The sequence below is a fragment of the Lolium perenne genome, chromosome 7, assembly GCF_019359855.2.
Source record: "Lolium perenne isolate Kyuss_39 chromosome 7, Kyuss_2.0, whole genome shotgun sequence".
Lineage (NCBI taxonomy): Eukaryota > Viridiplantae > Streptophyta > Magnoliopsida > Poales > Poaceae > Lolium > Lolium perenne.
This window is the reverse complement of record NC_067250.2, coordinates 111,231,110-111,244,883: the sequence shown is the minus strand read 5'-3', so window position 1 is coordinate 111,244,883 and position 13,774 is coordinate 111,231,110. Positions and strand designations below refer to the sequence as shown.

The 13,774-nt window shown below is 44.5% G+C and overlaps 1 long non-coding RNA gene across 1 annotated transcript; it reads right to left on the bottom strand.

Moving 5' to 3' along the window:
• Positions 1-10,744: 10,744 nt before the first annotated feature.
• On the bottom strand, positions 10,745-12,191 carry LOC139834209 (uncharacterized). The gene is made up of 3 exons (XR_011749733.1): positions 12,095-12,191; positions 11,173-11,251; positions 10,745-11,103 (listed from the first exon to the last, which is right to left on the bottom strand). It is a non-coding gene; the product is annotated as an uncharacterized lncRNA (long non-coding RNA).
• Between the last annotated feature and the right edge of the window lie 1,583 nt (positions 12,192-13,774).

The window sequence follows — 13,774 nt, the reverse complement described above, 5'->3', positions numbered from 1 at the left end:
CCCCTCTAATGAAGTTTATGAGAAGTTTGGTGTGAAGGAAGTTTTCAAGGGTCAAGAGAGGAGGATGATATATGATCAAGAAGAGTGAAAAGCCTAAGCTTGGGGATGCCCCCGTGGTTCATCCCTGCATATTTCAAGAAGACTCAAGAGTCTAAGCTTGGGGATGCCCAAGGCATCCCCTTCTTCATCAACTTATCAGGTTTCTTCTATTGAAACTATATTTTTATTCGGTCACATCTTATGTGCCTTACTTGGAGCGTCTGTGTTTTTTTATTTTTGTTTATGATTGAATAAATTCGGATCCTAGCAATCCTTGTTTGGGAGAGAGACACGCTCCGCTTTTTCATATGAACACTTGTGTTCTTTGCTCTTACTTTTAATGTTCAATGGTAAAAGTTGGAAGCTATTGCACTTATTGATATTTGGTTGGAAACAGAAAATGCTTCATATTGTCTTGGATAATTTGATACTTGGCAATTGTTTTGAGCTCTCAAAGTAGATCATGATTAAGCTCTTGCATCATGTAGTTTAAACCTATTAGTGGAGAAATACCGTAGAGCTTGTTGAAATTGGTTTGCATGATTGGTCTCTCTAAGGTCTAGATATTTTCTGGTAAAAGTATTTGAGCAACAAGGAAGACAGTGTAGAGTTTTATAATGCTTGCAATATGTTCTTATGTAAGTCTTGCTGTACCGGTTCATACTTGTGTTTGCTTCAAACAACCTTGCTAGCCAAAGCCTTGTACTGAGAGGAAATGCTTCTCGTGCATCCAAAACCTTGAGCCAAAACCTATGTCATTTGTGTCCACCATATCTACCTACTATGTGGTATTTCCTGCCATTCCAAGTAAATACTTCATGTGCTACCTTTAAACAATTCAAAAGTTATTATCTCTTATTTGTGTCAATATTTTATAGCTCATGAGGAAGTATGTGGTGTTTATCTTTCGATCTTGTCATTTACTTTTGACAGACTTTCACAATGGACTAGTGGCTTCATCCGCTTATCCAATAATTTTGCAAAAGGAGCTGGCAATGGGGTTCCCAGCCCCAATTAATTAACTTGCATTAATAATTCTCTTCACATGCTTTGCCCTGATCTATCAGTAAGCAACTTAATTTTGCAAATAGACACTCCTTCATGGTATGTGAATGTTGGAAGGCGGTTAGCCATGGCTTGTGAAAGCAAAAGGTTGGGAGGAGTGTCAACCATAAATAAAACTAAAATACATGTGTAAACAAAAGAGAAGAGGGATGATCTACCTTGCTAGTAGAGATAACGTCCTTCATGGGAGCCGCTCTTGAGAGTCTGGTTGATGAGGTAGTTAGAGTGCCCACTACCATTCGTTGACAACAACAAACACCTCACAAAACTTTACTTTTATACTCTCTATATGATTTCAAAACTTAAAAAGCTCTAGCACATGATTTAATCCCTCCTTCGCTCTGCGAAGGGCCTATCTTTTACTTTATGTTGAGTCAGTTTACCTACTTCCTTCCATCTTAGAAGCAAACACTTGTGTCAACTGTGCATTCATTCTTACATACTTGCTTATTTGCATTCATCATATTACTTTGTGTTGACCATTATCCATGAGATATACATGTTGAAAGTTGAAAGCATTTGCTAAAACTTAAATCTTCCTCTGTGTTGCTTCAATACCTTTACTTTGAATTTATTGCTTTATGAGTTAACTCTTATGCGAGACATTTGATGCTTGTCTTGAAAGTACTATTCATGAAAAGTTTTGCTATATGTTATCTATTTGTTAGCAACTATAGATCATTGCCTTGAGTCACTGAATTCATCTCATATGCTTTATAATAGTATGATCAAGATTATGTAAGTAGCATGTCACTATAGAAATTACTCTTTTTTATCGTTTACCTACTCGAGGGCGAGCAGGAACTAAGCTTGGGGATGCTGATACGTCTCCAACGTACCTATAATTTCTGATGTTCCATGCTTGTTTTATGACAATACTTACATGTTTTGCTTGCACTTTATAATGTTTTTATGTATTTTCCGGAACTAACCTATTAACGAGATGCCGAAGGGCCAGTTGCTGTTTTCTGTTGTTTTTGGTTCCAGAAAGGCTGTTCAGGCAATATTCTCGGAATTGACGAAACTCCAGAAAGACTCCAGGGGCGCCGCCACCATCGCGAAACTCCAATTCGGGGGACAGAAGTCTCTGTTCCGGCACCCTGCCGGGACGGGGAAGTGCCCCCGGAAGCCATCTCCATCAACGCCACCGCCTCCATCATGCTCCGTGAGTAGTTCCCCCATGGACTACGGGTTCTACCTGTAGCTAGTTGGTATTCTCTCCCCCATGTACTTTAATACAATGATCTCATGAGCTGCCTTACATGATTGAGATTCATCTGATGTAATCGGTGTTGTGTTTGTCGGGATCTGATAGATTGTTACATTATGATTAGTCTATCTATAAAGTTTGTGAAGTTATTATTGCTGCAATCTTGTTGTGTTTAATGCTTGTCACTAGGGCCCGAGTGGCATGATCTTAGATTTAAGCTCTATACTTATTGCTTAGATTGTATCTACAAGTTGTATGCACATGTCTATGTCCGGAACCAAAGGCCCCAAAGTGACAGAAATTGGGACAACTGGAGGGGAAGACTTAGATATGAGGATCACATGTTTTCACGGAGTGTTAATGCTTTGCTCCGGTGCTCTATTAAAAGGAGTACCTTAATTTCCACTAGATTCCCTAGAGGCCCGGCTACCACCGGCTGGTAGGACAAAAGATGTTGTACAAGTTTCTCATTGCGAGCACGTATGACTATATATGGAAAACATGCCTACATGATTAATAATCTTGATGTTCTGTCTTAATGCTATTTCAATCCTATCAATTGCCCAACTGTAATTTGTTCACCCAACACTTGTTATTGGAGAGTTACCACTAGTGTAGATAGCTGGGGACCCCGGTCCATCTCTCATCATCATATACTCGTTCTACATGACATTGGAAGTAGTATCAACTATTTTCTGGTGCCATTGCTCTCATATTACTGCTACTGTTGCTGTGTTACTGTTACTACTGCTCTCATATTACTGCTGCTTTCACATAACCCCTGTTACTAGTGCTTTTCCAGGTGCAGCTGAATTGACAACTCAGTTGTTAAGGCTTATAAGTATTCTTTACCTCCCCTTGTGTCGAATCAATAAATTTGGGTTTTACTTCCCTCGAAGACTGTTGCGATCCCCTATACTTGTGGGTTATCACTCGACTATCGTCGATGCTGGCAGCGGCGACGCCCACGGGCGCCGCTATCCTCGCCGAAGGCGTTGCCATGGACCCTTTGTTCCTACTCGCCCATGCCGGCTGCCCATCTTGGGGACAAAAAATCTCCGAGCGAAATCTTAGCGACGGTGTCGCTTTTGAGTGTCACTATCCTTCTTGAAGGCGTCGTGCTGGAGTCTGCCCCCTCTGTGGTTGCTCGGATCTGCTCATGGCTGGATGGTTGCTGCAGCTGCGTGGTGTTGGTTGTTGGAATTCCGGAGGCGGTTCACGTTGCAGTGCTGCCATACACCATCTAATCATCATCTATGTTCACTCTCTGTTCTGCTGTGCAAGCTTCGAGTGGTCTCTTCGTGCAAGATGGCTCACATCACGTTGGCTCCCTGTTCTGCTGTGGAAGCTCAGCGGCAGCACTTGACCTCTAGCTGCCTGTCTGTCCTGCAAGATTGCCTCCGTCTGAAGGCGATGGCCACTGCCCTTGTGCTGAGCTTCGTGTTACCGGTACAGTCTCGGTTGATCAATCCCGTTCGTCAGCGTACGTGCCCTTCTTCGCTAGTGATTCAGTTTATCCCTTTGGCAGAGCTGCTGGTCAAGGTTCGTGAAGTGTGGTGGAATCTCGGTCTTGCAAAGCCCTTCGAAGGCATTGACAGAAACTCCTCGTAGTGATGGCAATGATTTCGCCAGCGAGCTTCGTGACTGAAATGTATTCTCGGTGGATCAAGGCCCTTCGCACAAACCGACGACACTCGTTGACCTGCATTTGCTCCAATCCACCAGCTTCTGGATGGCTGCTAAGCATGCGAGTCGCGCAGCATCTACAAAGACTCGGAATTGTGATACCCTTCGACGGAGTTCAATGCCACTCCTCAGCCAGTGCTTCTGCTTGTCTCCTGGTGATGGTGCCGTGCTTGTAGGACTAGATAGCGCTTACCAAGTGCATATGTCATCTCCTTTTTCTTTTTCTGTAACAAATAATGTATCCTGACCAATGTCAACCCTCACGGGTGGGCAAGTGCCTGGTCTTGTAATGCTCTTTTGATGCAATATATTCAGGTGGGGATTCTCTCCCCCCGGTGAAAGCTTCAAAAAAAAACAATAACTGATCTTTTTTAAACAGCGTACTAGAAATTTTGAATTGTTTCAGTATGCATCAATCCTTTATCAAGTATTTGCAACCTAGTCAAGCTGAATGTGTCAAAATTGTTCCATCTCTCTTAGCATCTATGTACCCAAATCATGGTTCCATGGCTTTGGAGCAAACTTATATACTCCTACATCCCAACATCAAGTAAAGATTAGCGAACTGTTTCATTTCGTCCTGTATCGGCTAAATTTTACTACGATACTTGCTTGGACACAAACCTGAGAATGGTTCTTGCTTAACCGGTTAAAATATTTGAGGATTCGGATTTTAATCGGCTCCGCCTGGAAACATTTGGTTACGGTTATACCTGGCCATGGGTAGCCCGGCCCGATCAGCCTGGCCCGAAATTCCCGGGCTAAGCCTGACCCGACCATGCCTCCGGGCCGGGCCTGGGCCTAATTTTTTGGCCCGATGGTTAGCATGGGCCGTGCCTGGGCCATCATTTTGTGCAATTTAGTGAAGCGGCCCGGCTCGAGGCCCGAGGCCCAACGGGCTTTCTTTGTGATGGGCCTTGACCCGGGCCCATTTTTTCAGCCCGACGGTCGGGCCGGGCCAGGCCTGGGTCGAGATTTTCCGCGTCGGGCCTTGTTCGGCCCAGCCCGAGGCCCGAGAAATGCTCAGCTATAGTTATGGTCTAGGTCCTGTGAGTAATCGGTTGGGTTTGGGTACGTAGGTGCGGGCCTAAATGATTCAGTCCCTAAGAGCATGTCTAACAAACCCCTTAAAAGGGCCAAATCCGTATAATAACCGTCGAAATATGGGGTTGGACTCTACCCGGCCGTCTAGCAGACCCCGTAAATCAGCCCCCCGTATCGAATTTTCCCAGTTTTGGCTACGGGGCGGCTCTTCGCCCCCTACCTATGCGGGGTGGGAGCGGGAATAGAGGGCCAAACCAGTATCCTCCCCTCCACTATGCGCGAAGGGTTTCAGCAAAACCCAACCGCCGCCACCGCCGCCCGATCTCCTCCCGACAACGATGCGGCCGGATCTCGCTGCCATGGATCCTCCGCAAGGCCCGCGGACCGTCGGCGGTGCACTAGCTTCGGCCGCGGTGGTTGATGTCCCCGTCGGAGGTCCGCCAAATACCGGCGACGTGTCGGCCATGATCTCTGATACGTCCAAAACGTATCTACTTTCCCGAACACTTTTGCTATTGTTTTGCCTCTAATTTGTGTATTTTGGATGCAACTAACACGGACTAATGCTGTTTTCAGCAGAACTGCTCTGGTGTCTCGTTTTTGTGCAGAAATCCAACTTTCAGGAAAATCCTCGGAATTTATGCCAAAGGTCTTATTTTTCCAGAAGAATTACGGAGCCAGAAGGGCAAGCCGGGTGGAGGCCCGAGGCCCCCACACGCTAGGCCGGCGCGGCCCAGGAGGGGGGCGCGCCGCCCTATTGTGTGGCCGCCTCGGCTGGCCCCCGACGCCCTCCTCTGTACTACTTAACGCCTTCGACCTAAAAACGCACGGGGGGTTAGACGAAATCACCAGAAGACATCCAGTACGCCGCCACCATCGCGAAACTCCGTCTCGGGACCAGAAACTCCGTTCTGGCACTCCGCCGGGATGGGGAATTGGAGGAGATCATCGCCATCATCACCACCGACGCCTCTCCATCGACCAGCCATGTTTCCCCCATCCATGTGTGAGTAATTCCCCCGCTGTAGGCTGAAGGGGATGGTAGGGATTGGATGAGATTGGTCATGTAATAGCATAAGATTGTTAGGGCATAGTGCCTAGTATCCGTAATTGGTACTTTTATGATATTGTTGCAACTTGTTATGCTTAATGCTTGTCACTAGGGCCCGAGTGCCATGATCTCAGATCTGAACATGTTATCAATTCATGATGATATTCATTGCTTTATGATCTTACCTGCGAGTTGTATACACGTATTGTTGTCCGGAACCCGAGGCCCCAAAGTGACAGAAATTGGGACAACTGAAGGGGAAGGCGGTGATATGAGGATCACATGTGTTCATGGAGTGTTAATGCTTTGCTCCGGTGCTCTATTAAAAGGAGTACCTTAATTTCCAGTAGATTCCCTAGAGGCCCGACTGCCACCGGCTGGTAGGACAAAAGATGTTGTGCAAGTTTCTCATTGCGAGCACGTACGACTAAATATGGAACACATGCCTATTGATTGATTAGTACTTGGATACCGTTTTATTATTATCTGCAAATGCCCTGCTTTGATTGTTACATGAGTTTCTCTCATCCATGCAACGCCCGTTCATCCATCCCTGTGCCTACAGTATTTTAATCCTGCTGTTTACTATAATCACTACTGATGTCTTTGTTACTCTGCTGCTGTTATTTCACTACTGCTACTGCTATAAAACTGTTACTACTGATAAACTCTTGCGAGCAAGTCTGTTTCCAGGTGCAGCTGAATTGACAACTCCGCTGTTAAGGCTTTCAAGTATTCTTTGTCTCCCCTTGTGTCGAATCAATAAATTGGGTTTTACTTCCCTCGAAGACTGTTGCGATCCCCTATACTTGTGGGTTATCAATCTCCGCCACCATCCCGTTGAAGAGGAAGAGGATTCTGAACCAGTTCTTTGAAGCGCCTGCGGCAGCCGCAGCTCCGCCGGCTCTGACTGCCGGAGCTGCCAAGAAGGGGGGCATGACGAAGACGAAGGCGGTCGGGCCGAGGGGTGCTCCGCCGAGCAAGGTGAAGACAAAGGCAATCAGCCGCATCGGCCTCGCGCCTCCACCGCCCTCCAAGAACACGACCCCTCCTCCCTTCGTTCCGTCTGCGGCGACGCCCGCGCCGCCGCCACCCTCCATTGACGTAGACAAGGTGTTCGATGTTGAGTCCACAACATCATACATGGACATGCTCAACGAATCCGCGGTGGACTTGCACGCCGGCATCGGTGCGTTCGATGGGGAGGACTATGTCGAAGGGATTGATGATGATCAGGTGGAGGATGACGGTGACGAAGCGGTCGATGACGAGGAGGTGGTTGAGGTTGATCCGGCTGCCGCCGGTTCTTCCACGACGCCGAGGCCACGCACCTCGAACTACACCGAGATTGAAGACGCGATCTTGGTCCGTGCTTGGAGTAAGGTCGGGATGGATGCGTGCACCGGAGTGGACCAAGGCGGCAAGCGCTATTGGCAGCGCATCGAGGATCTCTACCACCAGCTGAAGCCTCGCACCAAGAGTATGGCCGACAGATCCTACCGCTCCCTTGAAGGCCGGTGGAACATCATCAAACCAGCTTGTTCTCGTTGGAGTGCTTCCATGGACCAAGTGGCCGACTTGAGGATGTCGTCCATGCTGTGGTCGAGACTGCCATGCATGCCGTGCTCCCTTAAACTGAAAGTGGCGGAGTGCAGGGTTGTGCTGCAGGCCTACGATGGTCGAGGCCGTGGAGACGCTCAGGTTAATTTGGAGAAGGCGCTGAAGATCTCGTGGCCGAATATGAGATCGGTGGGGTGGTGGACGCCGACGCCACCAGGAAGGGCCTAGATTCTCGATCCAACTAGCACCGCGCGCGTCGGCTCGTCATTTCCTCTGCAGCGACGCAGCACGCGCCGTTGAAGGTTTCCAGCCCGGCGCTGGACCGATGCGCAAGAAGAAAATAGCCCGCCGTCCGTCGTCCGCCCGAGCGGCAGCTGCTCTGGGTGCGCCTCGGCCAGCTGCGGTGACGGCCGTGCCCTACCGTCGCCGCCAGCCTGTTGCGCCGGTGCCACGTGTCGCTCTCCTACGCGGACGGGTCATCGTCTGACGGCGCGCTCGCGATCGACGTCTTCTCACGGCAGCGCGCCGATCCGCCGCCGGGGAGAGGCTGTTGTACGAGGTCACGGCGGAGCGGTGACGAGGCCGTGTGGTGCCTGATGTTGGGCAACGCGGACATCCAGGTGCACGTGATCGGGCACCAACACCAGATGAACGTGCGGGTGGAGCACGACCTGGAGCGCGCGCGGTCGTGTCGCCGTGTCGATCGGCCTCGCGCCCGTCCGGTGCTACGTGGCCAGTCAGCGAGTTCGAGCTTTAGACTGATCGAGCTAGTATAATTGAGATGTTGTATGCGCATGCATCATAATCTTTTGGCATGTCTTAGCTAATGTTTACGTTACAGATATGTGCAATCTCGTCAAGTCCGCCGTTCTTTCTACACCTCTTCTTTAGCTCAGGGTGGCAACTGTTTATTTGTAGATACTACAGAGAAATAGGCATGCCAGGTAAACTCTGGATCAATTTCGCATTGGACATATGGAAGGATTCAATGGAGCTCATATTTGCCAATTGTGGGGCCAGGCATATCAGATGAGAAGCATCAGACACTTCTAGTTCTTTAAGTGCCTGGTTTTGCAGCAACCACTCCTCAGGTAATTAGTGTCTCAGTTCAGGTCCACCAACAATTCTAAGCTTCTTCACACACGAGATGCTTCGTAGTGGCTCTCTGAGCAAGAGTGACGGATTGTCAATATCAAGCTCATCCAACTGCAAAGCAACCCACTAAACTCGTACGTATAATTTCTCTGCTAGTATTGATATAAACAGTATAAATTTTGTAAACCTCACAGAACTATCGAACAAATGCTACATCGTTTCATGGTGAAGTATTTGAACTGCAGGTTTGAACATAGGCATATGCCAGCATGTGAAAGCAGCTATCACTGCTCCTTTGAGCAGACACAAAGTTCATTTTCTTTCTCATGGATGGTTACTTAAGATCTTGATGTGCTAGTAACCACTGAAATCTAAGCATGTAAATTCTACCTCAATGACCAGCCATTTAGTCCTTTCTTCCATATCATTAAGAACACCTTACAGGTTGTTTTCTTGAAAAAGCTGTACCTCAATTATCAACAAAAAAAAGTAAGTACTTTTCAACAAAATGTACTCTAAATGGGAAAACCAAATGTAAATCTGGTAATTATGGATTGGTGTGGCTCATGTAGATTGCAGGAATGGATATTTTTTTCAAGAAACTGCAAAAGCTTTGCATTTCAGTTCATTGATAGAAGATAAGTTTGGTACGTATACTGTTTCTTAGACACGTTTGGTAATAAACATCAGTTCTTAGAAATAAAAATAAAATAAACCAAACCGTGGAACTTCATTTCATCCTATTAACCATCTGAAGAGCAATGATGTTTTTTTTGGAGCAGAAGAGGGTTCTCTGTAAAATTGTGGTTTAGTTTTCATCTCTAACTAAATTCGAAAAAAGGTAAATAATAAATACAATAAAGCTACAAGGTGCTAACACTCTCCAAATTATACTCACGGCGGCCTCCGAGCAACCACCATTAAATTTAAATCATCACTTCATCCAATGTAATATGGAGTTATGACCGGAAACTCAAAACTGATCCCGGGTGCATATGCACCAGGTACTATTCAAAAAAGTTAAAAAAATTAGGAAAACAATTTTCGCATGTAAAGGGGCATGTTCTATGTGCGCAGATAAAGTTTCACATAAAACCGACATTTTTTTGTACCCTGTGTAAGAAATGATAAATTTGTCTCGAGAAACGGATTATTTTAGCAAAAAAATTTGTCTTTTTTACACATGGCACAAAATTTGTCTTCCATACCGTCCATTTCCTGTCCTGAGAAACTATCATACGAAAGGTACTGCCAGTTTTGTTTTGCCCCTGTGACAGCGAGAACTGAGGCTATACAGAGAAGAACATTGACCACTAAACTACTGATGGCATACCATATTATCCTGTTTCTAAAAAAAAGATATATTTTGGGGGCATACAAAGCATAAGCGTCTGATAGAAATTGCCTGATGTAGATAGAGACTTCACAGAATTGCTACACAAACTAAGTATGAGATCATTTGTACATGAAGCAAGCTATTGTTCCTGAAACCTATTTCAGTAAGCATAAATTCCTGTTTACATGGTAATGCTAGATTCTATGATCTTTTCTTCTTTCCCATTGGAGCATGCATACTGACTTATTAGTCCCAAAGCAAAGTTAAGTGTAAACTGTAAGAGCTATGAGTTCTAACTGAAATCATTATTTCAGTGGAGTCAACCATGTCAAGATGTTAGCTTAGCACAGCTTTTCCAGCAACTGGCTAATAACCAACGAGCACAAGGACCAAACAAATCTGAACATGTAAGGGCAAAAACGTGCAATACCAAACCAATCCCAAGTCAAGAAAAGAAAAGAAAGAACAGCAGCCCCATTTTGCATCCTTTATCAAACAGCACTACTACCGTGATCGTGATCCACACAAGCCACGGAAGCTGACCGGAGATGAATTATGGATCAGTGGAAGACGTGGAAGCTAGGCAAAAGAGAAAGTGGAAATGAACCGTACTGAAAACTAAAACCTATGTTTGCTCTATTGGAATTTTTTTACCACGTAAAACTGGTACTTGATGCTGCAACCCACAATATGGTTGTTGCAGAAAATGTGCATTAATGACTCAAACTGATTTATCTTGCAGCTAGGATCGCAATGAGCTCGAAGTTAGGAATACAATTAAATCTGAGGCACAAAACCTCATCTTGCAGACTGTAAAGGGGATCTTCATATCCTGTCTAGTTGAGGCTCCGATGTTGAAGAAAAAATCCCAAGCAAAGCATTAGTAATGAAATAAAGGAAAACCATGCATTAGAAGAAAACATTGAAGTATACCTTCAATCCACTCATTCATTTGGGCTCTCAACTGGACATCTTCCACAATACCTTCGTATTTGAGGAAAAGAAGGGGAAAAGAATCTGAAACAGAGAAAACTAAAATGGATTCCTGCCAATAGGGGAGGGTGCATAAAACAAGAGAGGGCGTACACTTTGGCTGCATGAGTCCACCCCTTCATGGTGGGCATGAGCGTTGCAGGTGCAGTGGTACTACGGAAAGGATGAAGCCCTGACAAATATCACATAATAACAGTTCAGCATCAGAACCGAATCAGGCACTGCAAACTGCATTCAACGTTTGGTACCTAAAACCAGGGGGTAACAAAATGAATTCTTCAATACCCGAAATCCCAATTTTCCCTTGAGCCAGAAGATGCATAACAGCACCACATATGAATATCTACCACAATAGTTACATGCAATACAAAAAGTCTGAAACATTTCCTCGCCACTTATCTTTTGGCGACATTACAGTTGTATAAGCAGTACAAGATTAAGTCCAGCATCTGCCAAATGTTAAAAGGAATTCAAGGGGTATTTGTGTTTCCATCATAGTCTTACAGGAGATGACTCTTATCCATTTGTTGGTTTCAGAACAACATTTCTGTTCAACAGGGTATACGGCTCAGCTTTCCCTAAGATCTAGAAAATGATGGGATATCATGCATCCTCTTTATACCATGCTACAGAAACAAATATTGCTATCAGTAATCTGAAATACTGAAACAGCACAGTGGGTTAAAACATATATCCTTACTGCAAGATCAAAAGATAGAAGTGATCTGTCATTATATGATATATAAGATCAAGTGCATATGGAGTCTGCACAAAATACGCTTGTAAACAAATTACTGAATCATCCAGAACGCACATGCCATCCAAACCATGGAAATGTTGCAAAGTTAGAATATATGAACAAACAATTTTAGGTAGAGACTTAAGGGGCTCAACAGATTGAAAAAAAAAACTCAATAAAGAAGATAATGTGTTTAAACCATATAGATATATTTTATCAACTAAAGAATATATTTGCACATTTTTTCTATTTTTAGAGAAATGAAAAGGCACATACATGCAGATTGCTGGCAGCTAGAATGCCCAGTCTCTTCCTTTATGAATGGTGACTCACTGTTGGAGTTCAACTTGGCATAAGTAGATGCAAGTTCAGAAGGAGGAATAAGATGCAAGCACGCCACAACTGAAAAAACACAACGCACACATCATCCCCTTTGTTGTCAATCAAAGCAGCTCCAGAGAATAAGTGACAAGGAAAAATGTAACTGCCAGTGACACTCAGATCAGGGCACACTGATCCATCTACTGCAGCTTCCAGGCTTGGTGAAGGTAAACAAATCAAGTTCCTCATATATGAACAGCGCTTTTACCGACAATCAAATCTAAAGTGATGAAAAACGAAAAACAGGCTGAATATTGCATGTTGCAATCCTAGTAATAGCTGAGCTACAAGTTCTGCATGTGACAAGATTTCCCTAGTGTTATAGTCCAACTCGTCTAGCTGTATTTTGCGTGTTACCATCTCGGATATTTTAGCATGCCAGTTATCTGACATACTGTGTGCCAAATTTTATTTTCTTTCTATCATGTCATGTCTTTCTTGTTTCTGGGCAAAACGAAGCAAACAAGATGCACCGTCATTGCTTTTGGATGGTTGATGTGGATTCCTATTCCTAGACAAGAGACAAAGATCTCAGTTTTTCGGGAAACGAAGACTATTTCTGTCTAAATTAGATTTTCAGAACAGATAGATTTCACTCTTTGCTTTTCAACTTCTTGCAGGAGGGTGAGCCGATTACTCACCCATTGATGCTCTCCCAGATTTTGATTAAATTGGCAAAGTTCTGGTGCATCTGAATTGTGAGGTCTTTCTGGTATGGGCTTCATGAGATTCTGCAGCGTTACAGGCTTCAGATAACATACACGCATGCCTTTGTTGCTCTTCTTCATATCCTCAAGCACTGTTTTTGTGCTTTACATTCACATTATGTGTATCTACACCATGTTTGTAGTTCATATATACACCAAACAAGGCTTAGAAAATGTTACTCCCACTATGAGCAGTCTAAACAATATCTCTATGGCTTTCTCGGAAACAAAAGTGCATTAATTACTACCTGCACGGTATCATCGGATATGTTCTCTCTGATCAGAAGGTTTTGAACTTTCTATGTTATTCTAGAAAATGCCACATATATTTAGATGGCTGTGTGATTTTTTTCGATTCTTGGAAGTTATGTTAACAATATTATTTACTCTCATGGTTTATCTTGGAAACTTTATTTTTTGAAAATTGAACTCATATAGGTTTTGCGTAAGAAAAATACCGGGTGAAAGTGTACTTTGGTCAGTACGGGTTGTTTTTAAAGTGTATGCATTAAGGCAATCACCCGAAAAATAAGATTGTAAGCACAAATAGCATCCTAATTAGAAAAAAACAATGAAAGCTCGAAAAAGTGTGAGGCGTACGATCAATAGAAACATAATTGACAGGAAGCAAAGACTGAAACAAAACCTCATACAGATTGGCACAGGAACTCACCAAAAAAAGGCATGACCACCAGGGCCAATGAATCCCTAGAACCGAATGCACCCCTTGTAGATTCCAGTGGAAAAGTCAGTTATTCGAAGATTACAAACTCGAAAATGTCTAGCCAACCAACCAGGTAGAGGCAATTACAGACCTCCTCACTTGCAGCAAGCAAAATGTAGCTCTCATCTTAAGGCAACCTGCGAA